This window comes from Schistocerca serialis, chromosome 1 (assembly GCF_023864345.2).
Source record: "Schistocerca serialis cubense isolate TAMUIC-IGC-003099 chromosome 1, iqSchSeri2.2, whole genome shotgun sequence".
Classification (NCBI taxonomy): Eukaryota; Metazoa; Arthropoda; class Insecta; order Orthoptera; family Acrididae; genus Schistocerca; species Schistocerca serialis.
This window is the reverse complement of record NC_064638.1, coordinates 756,994,353-757,010,677: the sequence shown is the minus strand read 5'-3', so window position 1 is coordinate 757,010,677 and position 16,325 is coordinate 756,994,353.

Genomic DNA, 16,325 nt, shown 5'->3' with positions numbered 1-16,325 from the left:
GTGACTACTATGAGCAGACCGAAGGCATCCCCCCCCCCCCCCCTCTCTCTCTCTCTGTCTCTCTCTCGTGTCATCGCTACCATGCACATGGAACATTTCGAGGAAGAAGCCTTAGAGTCAGCGCATCTAAAATCTACCTGTTTCTTCAGATACATGGACGACACATTTATTTGACCACTTGGAAGAGAAAAGCTGACAGAATTTCTCACACATCTCAACTCAAGAAACGAGAATATCAAGTTCACCATGGAGGCAGAATTGGATGGGATGCTCCCCTTCCTGGATGTTCTCATCAAAAGACGAGATGACGGCAGGTTGGGGTACAGCATGTATAGAAAGAAAACTCACATGTTACACCTACACGGCAATAGCTGCCAACACCTTGCTCAGAAGAACGACGTGCTAAAAACTCGTTGTGCACAGAGCTCGCGCCCTCTCTGATGAGCGACAGTCTCCAACAAGAATTGGCCCATCTGAAGTCTGTGTTTCTGAGGAACAGTTACACGGAAAGGCAAATCCAGGATGCTCTATGTTTGACACTCGCAACACAACCGGCGGAAACTAATGAAAAACCTGAGGTAAACACGGCCATGGCAGTCATTCCGTTTTGTGGGGCCTTATCGATAAACATTGGACACATTTTACGCAAATATCAAGTAAAAACAGTCTTCTACCCTCCAACTAAAACCAGAGCGATTCCTAGCAGCGTTAAGGACGACGTGGGTTTATGTAAATCAGGGATTTACAAAATACCGTGCCAACGCGGTAAGAAATACGTAGGTCAGACAATTCACACCATTGAAGACCAATGCCGTGAACACCAATGGCACCTGAGATTGCAACAGCCTAATAAGTCCGCAATCGCCGAGCATTGCCTGTCAGAACTTCACGGCATGGATTATGACAAGACTAAGGTCCTAACACAGATTTCGAAATATTGGGACTGTATCATCAAAGAAGCTGTAGATATCAGAGTAAGAAAACCTGAACTGAATCATGACAGCGGCTATTCCCTTAACCAAGCTTGGGAACCAGCCATTACCCAGATTAAGAAGATAGAAATATCCCAGAATGTACTACTCCGAGGGCAGGAGGAGGAACCTCCGAAACACTGCCGGCAAACCTCCCTGGGCATGGAACACTCAAGACGCTGGGCCACAAGCCGGTTGTAGAACCCCAGTGCGGATGGCCGAGGGGAATCTGATATGTACCTCACACCTGCCATTCCTTGGCAGTACATCAGCACACCTGATGATGGCAACAAGGTAGATTGCTGAAATATTGTGTCCTTTGTACAGTCGTGCCAGGCTGTTCACTCGAGATTTATTTTGTTTTGCAGGTTAACGCAAAAAAAAAAAAAAAAAAAAAACCTACCTAGGATGAGTGTACGATCTTGGAGAACACACTCTCATGTCAATTTTCTCTTAGCTTAATGGTCTGAGAACTGGAGTGGTGATCTAAAGATACATAGTTAACAAATTCTCTAGAAACAAAATTTAGAATTTTTACCCAAACTATGCAGTTGAGTGCGACAGTAATAAACTAGCTGGGCTTACTGTATGTAGGCTGCACTGTAATTCAAATATTGAAAACAGGAAAGATAAGATGTCATGAAGAGAAAATTGAATTGCTAAAATAAATTTGCAGTGAGTGATTCCTCAAACAAAGAGCTGCACTTGAATTTTTCCTTTCCATTTCAACATCTTCCCTCCCTAGCACTTTTACTCCACCTGCCCAACGAATAATAATAGCTATTTAGACTATAAGATGTTTAAGTTACATTTTTGTGTCCAGAAAAGGAAGGTCAACTGTAGTTCCCAACTTTTGAATGTGAGTGTTGTTATTTAGAGCAGAGGTACGAAAGTCTCCTGAGGCAGCTTCTGAAAGTGATGGTTGATGGATAATTATATAATTCAAAGTAGAGTGTCTGGAGAATTACAAAGAACTGATACTATTAATAGAAGGCAACCTTATTGTGTAAATAACTATGGGTCAGATGATTCTTAAAAATAAAATGAACTATATAGTTTTGGTGGGAATTGGTGTTTTTTGTGACTATTGGATTTTGTAGTGAACATTGATCCTGAGAATTTTGATGACACAGTGTTCTGTACCTTTCCAGTAAAGTGATACAAAATAGGAACTTAATGGGGTGTATTCAGATTGCTGCAGGTCTGGTGACCCGCATTTATTTTAACTACTTTCACAACCACATGTTGGGATTTGATTAGAATCCGCCAGTAAAATTTTTCTCTTATAGGGGATATTGCACACCTGATAGCAACATGGGCTGGGTTGACGATTGCCACCACAACCAAGAGCTGTGAAAGTAAGAAAACAGGCATTAACAGATATGTTTGCCATTTAGGTATAAATATACATACGACACCTAACAGATGCAAAGAACTTTGAAGCCTAAATGTGTAATCTGCATCAGTCACATTCCTTAAAACCAGCTTATTAATGACTACCCTTGGGTCACTATTTGTCATTCCCTTATGTTATATTTATGTGACCCCAATTTTTCAGTTAGAGTAATAGTGTCATGAGACAGGCTGATGTTCCCAAGACCTAGCTTTTAGTCTGGGTTTGATCATGTTTATTACTTCAGGGATTGAATTCAAATGATCAGCATTTCAACTATATTCCTACATCAGAGTTTGGCTAAAATAGAGATAGATATTCACATAACATTGTGTTAAGCCCAGCCCAGCCCAGAAGATGATATTGGGATCAGCATGCTCAATAGCACAGTTATCAAAGCCTTGCAAAATATGAGTTAAACGTTTGTTGAAAATGGCCCATGGACACACATTAGACACTAAAGACTTTCTCGCAATAAAAGAGAATGTGGTTGCTTATCAGTATATTTAAAATGTTCTTTTAGAATTCGCCGACCAGTTGCAAAATTTTCATTTATTTAAACCATTTTACCATGGTTTTAATATTTATAAAAACATCTTTTTCAGAAGTAAATAGTGACAAACTGGTTTTAATGTTGTGGCAGAACTACATTAAAATATAGCCTAAAGGGCATATCTCTGCAACAACATGTAACCCAGTTGTTAACAATTTCCATCTGAAGACATTTTTATAAACGTTGAAACCATGGTAAATAGGTTCAATAAACCTTCCATTTTGCAACTGATTATTAATTCTGCTAGATTTCGTCCTACGGTTGCTGCTCCAGCCATGTACAAAATTTTAAAACAAAGTGTATAATAAAAAACGTGCAAGGTAGCATATATGTCTACATGGAAATTCATGCCCTCCAATTTCACACAGACTGCAACTTACTTTCTGTCTCCTCTTATGATGCCTCCGAAACAAATTCTTCTACTTGGTTTTAGTGGGCGCAGTTACAGGATACCAACCTGTAGCCAAGGTAGCTAAGTGAAGGGGCTGCTACCTTTAGGTCTCCCAGCACACCTGTTTTTTAATTTTCGACATGTCTCCTTTAGCTGGCTGCTGTCATTGAGGATATGGATCCACCTCACCAGGTGTTGCAGTACTGTATGTTCTTTCCAGGTTTTCATCAAGGTTATCTCCTCTAAGAGGTTCGGCAAGTTTCCCTATGCCCAAACCCCCCCCACCCCCCACCCCCTTTTGTTTGCGTTTCCCTACGATGTGGAATGCTCTTCGTCAGCCTCCTGTCTACGTGCCTGTTAAGAAGGCCCTTCCAAAGGCTTAATCTCCCAGCATAGTCCTGGATCACGGAGTGCACAAACCACCTCACCACTGAAGTGGCAGTGCTCAAGGAGGTATAATACTGTCGTAGAAGAAGCTGAGTAAAACTGTGGTGTAGTTGTTATGATACTAAACTGTTGCACGGAGGGTCGTGAGTTGAAAATTCACCTGGGCTGTACAATTTTAATTTCTATATTTGGTTCGAGTACATTCTGGAAGTATCCACAAATGTAAAGAATCACTGCACTGGAATATTCTGTAGCTGTCTATATGTACTGTATGTGTTTGGCCGGAGGCAGTTCGCTCTGCACTCTTGTATGTGCAAGTGCTGAATAAACCTTCGTTAAGTGAAGTTAGTGTTCGTCATTCAGCTACTTCCACTTTCTTCTTCATGGCATTATTCTGGTGGAGCCACTGGGTATTGAAACTTGTGATAGTGCACATTTTTTATCGACGACACAGTGGCTCCCATCAGGCCATGGCAGAGCCACTGTTTATGTGGCGAGAAACCCGAGTTCGAGCCGTATTCAACAGATTGCAATTTATCAGAGACAGAAAAAGAAGAGGATGTTACAATGACAGCAACTGTGTGCCACCAAATGAGACATCCTTCCGGGTTCTCTGGTGACAATGGCCAAGATCCAAGCAAGTGGCTGAAGGTATTTAACAAATGGGATGACACCGTGTGTTTGGCTAACTTATTTTTCTACTTGGAGGGCACTGCCAAGCAATGGTATGAGAACAATGAGGAGAAGTTCGCAAGCTGGGAAGTATTCCAGGCAGAATTACGCAAGTATTTCGGCGACACACCACGACAGAAGTGCAAGGCTGAGGATAAATTAAAGTGCGGGACACAGCGTCCAGGAGAAACCACAGCATCTTACATTAAAGATGTCTTGGAGCTGTGTAAAATAGTGGATCCTAGAATGAAGGAGGAAGATAAAGTTGCACATCTCATGAAGGTTGTTGCTGAGGACATATATCAAGCCCTACTCCTGAAGGAGGTTTCGACAACAGACAACTTCATAAATGGTGTCAGTATACCGAGACAATGCATCAAAAAAGAATTACCCGCAAGAAGTTTGAATAGCTTCCAAACGTTGTATTGATGTCTGTGATGGAGGAAGCAACTGATTTCACAAGTGTTTTTCGTCAGATAGTGAGAGAGGAAGTTCAGAAGGCACTTGGATTGCACAGCGAGCAAAAAACTGAGACGCTTCAAGAGGTCATAAGAGAGGAAGTGGAACAGACATTGAACCCAATCTCTCATCCTTCATTTCCCTTTAAAACGATGAAAAGATCAACACCCAGGCGAAGTTACGTGCCTACAATGTTGCACGAAGAACCTGTTTGGGCACCAACGAAGACTGACGTCTGGAGGACCCAGGATAACCAGCTAGTACGTTTGCACTATTGTCAAGGAAGTCTGCGGATATTTGATGGTGCCTGTGCCAGAAGACAGCAGACTGATCTTTACTGACACCACACTGAGATGATGAAAATGAACAAGAAGATGTGGGTGCAGCATGACATAGGTCACCATCGCCGCAAGCTAGCTGTTGGAGAGGATGCTCCCCAACACGCCGATCAAGGTCTCCACCGCCGTTTAGAAGCTCCAGCCGATCACCTAGCTGCTGCAACCTGGAAAACTAAAGGGTGCGACCTTCCTTGGAGGTGAGGCCGCCAAAGAGAAAAATCATCCGCCAGATCACAACAAAAATGATAGGAAACAATGTCGATATCCTCATGGATGGCCGGCCAGACCAAGATCTTGTGGACTCTGGAGCATCATATTCAGTCATTTCGGAAAAGTACTGTCACCAGTTGCAGAAAACCGTATTCGCCGACAACAAAACATCTCTGCTTAAGGTGGCTAATGGGAAATAGGTAAAACCTACAGGAAGATGTGTCATTCGTGTGGGAAAAGTGGCCATACACTGCCCTTAGAATTCATCATCTTACAAGAGTGTAGTCTTTCTCAGATGTGACTTTCTGAAACCTTCTCAGGCAATTATAGATTGTGGTCGCTTGAAGATTATGCTAGACGAGTGGACAGGAACATGCACATCCGAGTGTGTGGAGACTATGTGTGCTGGATGAAGTGATCATTCCTGCAGTCAGTGCCAGAAAGGTAACTGTCCCGTGTCATGCCATGCATCAACCCATGGATCTTGTAGTGGAATGTAAGAGAAGCATACCACTGAAGAACAACTTGGTCATCCCAGCCTCTGTCGTCTCGTTTCAGAACGGATTCAGTGAATTGTGGATTGTTAACTGTTGCTGAGAACCGCAGATCCTTCCAAGATGCATGTGTGTAGCAAACGCTGAGCCGTTAATTGAAGAACAGCTGAGCATCATAGAAACCTCCCATGCCAAGTCTGTGGGTGAAATTAGCACTACCACTACAAGACAAGATCTTCTAGCTCGACTATCACCAAATATCACTAAAGAACACACCGAGCGAGCGTTCGGGAGGACGACGGTTCAATCCCGTCTCCGGCCATCCTGATTTAGGTTTTCCGTGATTTCCCTAAATCATTTCAGGCGAATGCCGAGATGGTTCCTTTGAAAGGGCACGGCCGATTTCCTTCCCAATCCTTCCCTAACCCGAGCTTGCGCTCCGTCTCTAATGACCTAGTTGTCGACGGGACGTTAAACACTAACCACCACCACCACTAAAGAACAACAGAAGCTACCTGCCATCCTTCAAGAGTTGCACCAGAGATCATCAACCAATAAGCAGATCATCAACCAATAAGCCAGAGAGCACACCATGTGTCAGAAACGGAACGTCAAATAATTCGTGATGAGGTAGAGAAAATGAAGAATGACATCATTTAGCCTTCACAGCACCCATGGTCGTCACCAGTGGTACTTGTCAGGAAGAAGGATGGCAGCTGGCGCTTTTGTGTTGCTTACAGGAAGCTTAATAAGATAACTAAAAAGGACATTTACCCTCTTCCACGAATTGACGATACCCTAGGTTGTCTGCAGGGGGGCTGGGTTTTTCTCAACCATGGACGTGTGTGTACTCAGGATACTGGCAAATGTAAGTAGATGAGGCTGATCGTGGGGAAACTGCATTCATCACCCCTGAGGGCTTGTATGAGTTTAAGGTAATGCCGTTTGGCTTGTGTAATGCATCAGCAACTTTTGAACGGGTGATGGATAATCTTCTAAGGCACCTGAATTGGACGATGTGTCTTTGTTATTTAGGTGACATTATAGTGTTCTCAGAGACATTCGACGAACATGTAAAGAGACTGAGGGCCATTCTTAAGTGTCTCTTTGGAGCAAAAGAAATCAAAATACTTGGACACTTTGTGTCAAACGAAGGTGTGCAGCCAGACCCAGAGAAGGTGAGAGGTATAACGAATTTCCTATTCCTAGAAGTATTAGAGATATGAGAAGTTTCCTTCGATTATGTTCTTATTATTTTCATTTTATCAAAGACTTTTGTATCAAAGCCAGGCCACTTCAAGAGTTGTTAAAAGCTGATGCTAAATTTATCTGGGGTGGTGCTCAACACTATTCTTCCGATGTGCTGAGAAAAGCTCTAACGACTTATTCTGTACTTGGTCTGTATGATGAGAGAGTACACACAGACACCAGCAGGTATGGGATTGGTGCTGTTCTGGTGCAAATTTTGGATGGAAAAGAGAAGATTATAGCCTATGCTTCTAAGACACTTACAAAAGCCAAGAGAATGTCTTGCAGTGATCTGGGCCATGTGCAACTTTCGACAGTATCTCTATGGAAGGCCATTCACAGTTGTTATAGGCCATCATTCACTTTGTTGGTTGACAGGTCTTAAGGTTCCAACAGGACGACTTGCCAGGTGGGCCCTACATCTTCAAGATTATGACATTACAAAACACCAAGATGCCGACTGTATCTCAAGAAACCCTGTGCAAGACCATCAAGACTTTGATGAAGATAGTGACTGTCTCGCTGCACTCCAGGATCTCTCTGCTGAGCAGAAGGATGCCAAGGTATCTCAAATTATGCTTGCCTTAAATTGGTCAGAGGATGTGAAAGGACGATTTCGGGTAGTTAATGGATTGCTTTGCAAGAAAAACTTTGATCCATTTGGAAAGAGGTGGCTACCAGTGATTCCTAAACACATGCGCTTAGATGTTCTACAGAAATTCCATGACACACACCTGAGGCCAGACATTTTGGATTTATTAAGACATACGATAGGATCCGCAAGAGATTTTTCTGGCCAAGTTTATTTAGGAGTGTCCGTCACTGTGTGTCGCACTGTCGAGAGTGCCAGATGAAAAAAGTTCCTCAGAAACCACCTGGCCGACTGATATCAATTCCACCAGCTGAAACACCTTTCCAGTGTGTTGAGATTGACCTCCTCAGACGATTTACAACGTCTGCTAGTGGTGATAGATGGATTATTGTTTGCACTGATTATCTTACACACTACGCCATTACAAAAGCTGTGAAAACAGTCGAAGCCTTCGAGGTAGCCAAATTCATCGTGGAAGACATTGTATTAAAACACAGTGTCCCAAGGTCGTTAATTATGGATTGAGGGAAAGTTTTTCAATCAAATCTTGTGACAGAGATAAACCGTCGGTGCAACATTACTGATCACCCGACGACTGCCTACCATCCGCCAACTAACGGGCTTACTGAATGCCTTAATAAGACCTTGGCTGACATGCTATCAATGTTGAGCAGAGCAACTGGGATGAGGTGCTACGTTTCGTGACGTTTGCCCACAACACTGCCAAACAAGACATTTTTCCTGGTGCATGGGCGTGAGACGACGACGGATACTTTGTTTCCGTTACATCCTGATGACGTGGACAACGACTACATCGACTAGGTGTTACCCAGAGCTGAGGCAGCTCAGCAGTTAGCTCGACTCCGCACACAGCGGGCTCAAGAAAACAATCCCGTATGATGTGAGGCCCCCCAACCTCTGTTGTCTACCAACCTGGTGACCTTGTCTGGATATTCACTCCTGTTCAGAAGGTTGTTATCTCTGAGAAGCTCCTCAGGCACTACTTTGGACCTTGTAAGGTTGTAAGATGTTACTTATGAGGTTGAAGATTTCGACCCCGACACAGGACAACGAAAGATCAGATATGGTCCACATCCTTCGAATGAAGCCCTATAAGGATCCTGCAACCCAGGGTAAATTCGAAGCTCCAGCGACAGGCAAAACGCGGAAAGGTGACGAAGAATGTAATGGCAAAAGAAGTTCTAAGAAGATCACCACCAGGGCGAGCATCAGTCATCGGAATATGTTGGACCGGTGACTCATTCCCAAACTAGGACGACATAGCACAGAGATGCTGTTCTCTTAAGGAGGGAGCAATGTCATAGAAGAAGCTGAGTGGAACCGTGGTGTAGTGGTTATGACACTAAACTGTTGCATGGAGGGTAAAGAGTTCAAAACTCACCTGGACAGTATAATTTTAATCTCCATATGCGGTTAAATTACATTCTAGAAGTATCCACAAATGTAAAGAATCACTGCGCTGGAATAATCTGTAGCTGTATGTGTTCTGGCCGTAGGAAGTTAGCTCCGCACTCTTGTATGTGCAAGTGCTGAATAAACCTTCGTTAAGCAAAGTTAGTGTTTGTCATTCAGCTACTTACACCTCCTTCTACGTGACAATACAATCATGACAGAAAATACTAAAGCTGCTAAAAGCTATTCTCTGGCTGATCACATACAAAAACAGGAAGAACTAGCCCCTCTGAGAAGCAAATATTGTGGAATAGTTCCATACATGGATATTAAGCATAAGTAAATACAAAATGCAACCACTACATGGATGAGTCCCGGCAGATTGGGTGCCTGTGTGTCAGAGGACAACACCCTATTCTCATTTATGTCAACAGCCTGGGCTTTCCATTTGTGTGATTGGAGCAATATTTGCCATTGCCAACCTGTAGCCTTAATTTGTTGTTCTTTACCTCCAGCTACACAGTCTCCCATTGATACAGAACTCAATGGGAGAGCACAGAGCAATGCATTAGTGCCCTTGCTGCCAGTCTGGTTAGCTCATTTCCTGTGTTCCCAGACAGCCTGATGCCTAGTTGAATGGTACTTTCTCCACTTGACTTTGTATGTGAAGTGTGTCTTGTAGTTTGGTGAATAGTATTTAGGATACTTCACAAATGAGAACAGACCTGAAAATTATTTGTTACATGAACCTTATCTCTCCAGTTGCTTTAAAATTGTATGAGCTCTGTGTCAAAGACTATGAATTTGTCTGAGGATTTCTTGTAATTTGTAAAATTTAAAAACAGCCTTGACCTTGCTACTAACAAGGATGACTGTGATAAAACATTCAGGTCCATCTTACCGAATTCTGCGAACTACTGCTTTTCTCTATTCAGCCTTGACACTCTTCTGTGATTCACATGCATACATGTTCTGCTGACAATTGTCCTGAAGACTCTTGTTGCTAGTCTAATGCCTTCTGGGTGAATTGAGTCCATCTTTAAACATGATGGTTGTGCAAAGACAGATAAAATACAACCAGTTTTCCGGTCATGACTGAAAAAAGTTCTGTAAAATAGTGATCGGGAGACATACTTGATGGTAAGCCCAGGAATTTTACTGATTCATTAAGTGCACAATTCAGGGTGATAAAAAGTCATACACAAAAGATTGAAAAACATCCTTGAAAAGAGATCTGGGGGATACTATTCTCCTGGATTTGTTGATGCAAGAGACCACTGCCAATTCTGAATCTAAAACTCTGCCGTGAAAGGAAGTATGTACCAGGAGGGGTAGAAAAACCTGGAAGCTCAATTCATACATGTTTCAGGTGATATCGTATCTCCATGTAATGCCATAGGCCTTTTCAACATCATAAAACATTCCTATTAAGTGCTGCCTATACACAAAAGCCTCCTGTATTGCTACCTCAAGTAAGTAGATAAGTGATACCTGCGGAAGTGACACTGGAGGTGACTGAGAAATTTTCTGATTTCAAGAATTCTTACTGAGTGTTTGTTGATCATCTGCTCCAGCCTCTTTCATGTACAACTGGTAAGTACTATACTGCAGTAACTACTTGGGCTAGTACAATCCTTCCTGGGTTTGCCTTCAGGCAAAGATTAATGATAGCTTCCCTCTGAGTTAGCATACTGTCCCTCAAACCTGATTGTTAAAAAGCATCAGAAGGTAGTTCTTCGACTCAGTATTTAAATGCAGTAACGGGTCATAGTGAACCTTGGGTCTAGTGTTATACTGTGGGCCACAGAGTGCATGTGCTTTAATTCTTTTGTAATCTTCAAGGTTTCTAGAGCTTAAGTTTGAAATAGGGAATTTTGATTGGCATTAGATGTAACTCGACATTGTCTGGCCTACAACTTTGGTGAAACCATGGGGCCCACATGTCCTTTATGACCACTGTAGTGAATGGTATAAAATGGTTACTGGACAGTAAAAATTCTTGTCATGCTACCTGATGATGCACTGAGCTTTGGCTGGGGTTATATATAAATCTGTAATGTTTTCAGTACGTGCATGTTATACCTTGTCCTATGAGTGACAGTACATAATAAAGGTCTTCAACTTTGGGTTCTACATGTGTCAGAAGTAAAGTAATCTAATACTTTTCAGTCTCTTTAGCCTAGTAAAGCAAGCTGTGAACAATCTGAAGATTGTTTTGTACACCACAGGATAGTTCTGTTAAGAGTTGTCATGATCTGCAGTGGTACAGTGGCCAGGTTTGTGTCTGCATTGCTGCATGTACCTGTATGGATTGATATTGGAATAGAGCGAAGTTGCTGTGAAGTTTTTTTTTAAGCAGCTTGATCGCGTGTCTGGCAGGTGGATTCAAAGAGAAGAAAGTCATTGAAAGATAAGATTAATGATAAACATAGAATTATGACCAATTGGTTACCACTCTTCTGTTGTCGCCTTTACCTTTCTTCGAGTAAGTTGTTTGTGACCATGTGATGATCTGCAATAATAAACATCAAAATGTTGTCGTCTAGAAGCAGAAAATAGGTTCTTGATGAACAGTCATTAAAGACAGATACACGAGAGGCAAGGCTCAGTATGGAATTTTTAGTAATTTATTGACGAAGTGAGGAATAGAGGGAATGGTTTAAAAACAGGAGGCAGGAAACTAGTGTTTTATATAGCCTGGTAAGGTCAATATACTATGGCGAAAGCTTTGAAATTTGTTGGTATAAAGTAGAAGGGACAGAAATTGGTCATACAGTTGAAAAGTTTATAATATGGAGTCCATATAGATTTAGGTAGGGATAGAAGAACCCATAGAAGGGATGGTCTGTGGTCAGGGAAATCCGTGAAAGGATTGACCCAAACTGTTTTTGTAGCAAGGGAAAAATGAAGGAACACTTAAATCTTGAATATAATATGGTACACTCACAGTATCTGTTCACAGGATTAGTTGAAAGCATGGCTAGTACAAAAATATGGCACTGCAAAGTGAATATAAATGAAATTAAGGAAGTATTCTCCAAAATGGTTTAAAGCATATAGCTCTAACCTGGTTACTGTGGAGTCCTTTGAATCTTCATTTTCTGTACATGTTGAATGAATACGAATATTGAGATGTGAAAATGTGGAGAGTTAGACGGATTGGAATGTCAGCATGTAACTCATTGTGCTAAATAAAGGTTTGAACTTTAATATCTTAAGGAAATTGAGAAAACTGTGTGTAGCAAGCTAAGCACATGGGATTATCCACTATTAAGAGTAATATGATGACAGGGCCTGAGCAGTCATGACAAATGATTCACATTTAGCTTTTATGGCCATGTACTGATTCTGAATTCCATAACTGACTGTTACAAATAATTTACAGTAGTTTACTAGGTTGTGATATTCTCATGTTTAAATGAATAGTCACTAACAAGTGGAACGTGTATTGTTGAGGAGCATATACTTTTTGCTGAATTAAGGTTCAGTTTATAACAAAAAATTAACATTAATGGAAATATCAATTTTAACACTCCCCCATAGCAAAACATCTGGTTAGCAATTTAAAATGATTTATTTAAGATATCAGAACATACATATTTGCTGGGGAGGTAACTGAAATGAAATTTGGGCCCAAGAGATGTTGATGTAAAAACAATAATAATTTATCAAGTGTCAAAGCTATCAGATACCATAATTAATTATGTAATTTATTTCCACAAAATCTTTCATCCTAGTGGGAGAATCTGTAGTGGTCCATGTTGTTATTTAATGTAATTATATTTCTCACTTGTTTCTACTACAACAATGAAAGATGTTTGTGGAGAAACATGATTTTATTTAGTAGAAAGGACTGCCCACTGTGTGTGATACGAAGGAAGAAAGTGAGCTCAGCGCATCGACAGGATGCAATGATGAGCAAATGTGTCTACTTGCAATGGAGAAGTCATTTGCATTTTGCAGTCGCACTTGGGCAATGCTTTGGACTCCAGAGAAGGGGATCTGACAACAATGGTCTACCCCCAGAACAAAATAAGCTATATTATGTGAAGTCTTACTGTCATTCAATGAGTTTTGTCCAGGCCAAATATGAGCATGTTCTAAATGAATGATATTTTCACTCAGTATTGTAGTAGTTACATACAGAGTAGTTCTTAGAGAGTGATTATGAGATTGTTGTTAGAGAATATAAGCGCTCTTACTGCTCTCGACCCTCTGCAGGTGGAGATGAAGTTCCACAGAACAATTAGTGGCACTGCATACAAAATCAGTAAAAAGACAACTATAAGATGATACTCAAGGTAACAGATATTACGAACAGCATTAGGGTGACTGATCACTTCATGAAATAGGTGGACTCACCAATACAAATGCAAATCTGAGCCACCGATCCACTGCAGAGCATATCACCTTCAACAGGACCATCCCTAATAAAGCACTGTGGTGTTCGAAATAATCTTCAGATTGGTGACAGCATTCCTTTACTAGTCTAAAGCAACTGCAAAGTATATGATGATTACATTATTTCTGACACAACCCAAGTACAAAGTTGAATAAATTTATTATGTACTCTCTCATAGTGGGTATGAAGTTAATTGTTAATGTGGAAAATTCCAATTTGCAGTGTGGTCTAGGGTCCATATCAAACTTTTTAAGCACTACACAATCCATTCTCTCAATGAGCAAATGAGGCCATCTTATAGTTAACTGGTAGACCCTTTTCTTCCAGGGGTTAGAGTTTTTTTTAATATGTATTTTGATTTCCTTGTTTGGATTTCTTCATGTTGTAAGGGGTGGACCTAGACTTGCATCTCCCAATTGGGAACTTATAATCTGAGAAGATCTCCTTAAACTGGAATGAATTGCTTGTGTTTTCACCTTATTTTACCAAACTAAGTATGGCTGGGTATCTCAAAGTGTGTGATAGGTTTCAACTGAACAGCACTCCATCAAGTGCTGCCACACCACCCTCAGGCCCCCTACCACATATCTTGTTGTCACCAATCATGGTGTTGCTTTCTGTCCCTGTGATGGCTTGTTCCTGCTGTCACCACTCCACATCACGCAGTCTGTCCTCTCCAGACACTCACTGGTTTGGTGTGTGCGGAGGGGGAGCAACTGCTGGGTCACATCTACCTTGCATCAGATGGAAGGTTGCATGCCAGCAAGGTGGTCTCTTCCATTTCATCTTTATGGCACCCTTGTAATTGTGCCATCATTAGACACATGGTCTACCATGGTGACCACAAATTACTGTCTGTCCCGAGTCATGACTGTCAGCACATTTAACATAGTCTGGTCATTTGACAAACACTGCAATATTGTCCCACATGCCCCTCAAGATACTTAATCACAGAGGCACTGTGTATGTTGTGCTGGAAAAGGACTTAACAGCCTTATTAGTGTAAAAGCACTTTGCATCTCCAGCAGTGTGTCATCCTCAAAGAAACTTTCAAGTGATCTCACTGTGGAACTCCAGCTAGTTTCCATCCCTGTTTTGGATGTGTAGAAGGGGATGAAGTGCTTTCAGGGCTATCTGTTGCCAAAAGCCCATTATCTGAATCAAAGTAACACTATATTGCTTTCATGATGATGTTTGCCATAGAAGTTTACTTTAGAGGAACCATTCACTTGCGGGTCAATCAGTCCTCAGTTGACAGGCCTGCCACAGGCACTTTCATTTCCCTAGGTGTTCTTCCTCATCCTCCACTTTTTCCTTTGCCTATGACACACACAGAAACAATTTTGGTTGGGTATTTCAGTTAAAGGGTCGGAAGAGCAAGGGTATGCCACCTCCAATAAAACAGTCATTGTGAAGCACGGGTAACAAAGATGTTGGCTCGCAAGCCATGCCCAGGTTCAAGTACCAAAGCACTCAGCCTCGCTTCACATTTCCCCCACCACCATGCCGCGCTGCCTGAGCGTGAGGAGGAGGAAGAGGGGAAAATAGTGAATGTACAACATTTAAATGGCAGTACAGTTGTACTGGATATTACTTGGTTTTATATTTCTCATTTCTCAACAACACAGGTCACAAAACATATTTTCAGTATTAATTAATTTTGGTGTGCTGAAGAAATAATATAATCTTTTTTGGTACAAACTGTGAAGAGATGCAGACTATTTCACAGAGTTCCACACAGTCATGACTGACTTAAGTTTCATAAGCAATTTTGCAATCTCATTATGGGCAGTTGGAAAGTCTACCTGAGAAAAGCAATATAGACATCCTACACAGTTTTAACATGAAAATATTTGTAATTTGAACTCAAAATACTTCGCAGGTCAATCAGTTACATTGCGCACGCATGGGATTGCTTTCAACTGAAATGGCAAATGGTCTCAAAATGAGATGGAAGATTGAGTGTGTCATTAAAATCTTTTTTCTACTCTTGTAATTCTGGCAAGGCCACAGTGAGTTCTACAAAACTCGTGCTTCAACACCAGTGAGCATAGGGAATTGGATTGTCTTTGTCATAATGTGTCCCTCCTACCACACATTTCTTTTAAAAAATGCATTTCCATCAAATCGGAATGAAGTTACCTTGGAATGTCTTATTGTGGACAGTGTACAGTCTCGTTCACTTACAATGTGATGTCTGCAATACATTCCGGATGTTCTAATTTTTATTCCTGCCCTCCTTTTTTCTTCATAAATTCAACAATAGCAAAATTTAAATCATTTCAGGCATGCCTCTTGACTTAACCAATGCACTCTGCAGTAAAATATCAAATCTCCAAACTCTTCGTTCATTTGCACTGAAACTTGTTGCAACTGAAAATGTGTAATGGGTGTGACTTCAGAAACTTTACTATTCGTACCATCAAGTTCTTTAAGTGTTCCATGCCTGCAAATTCAGCACAATGTGTAGAGCACCACACTACGACAACCGGCACAATGCAGTGTGCATAAATACTCTGTGAAATGTACAATTCTGTGTGTAGTGTTACTTTCCGATTTTCAACTAGTTTAGTATCTGTGCTTCATGTATTAGGGAATCTGATGTACCTGTACATGCAGATAACTTAACGTGGAAACAAATCGATAACTCTCAGAAGCTAACCACATAGTTTAGTGACACTAACATGATATTACGTCAATACAACAGTGCCCTCTCTGATGCACCGTATCACATTTCAACACACAGGCTCGCTTCTTCTGTTCCAGCCGTGTCGCATTTATTTTCATGCTTGGCATGAAAAC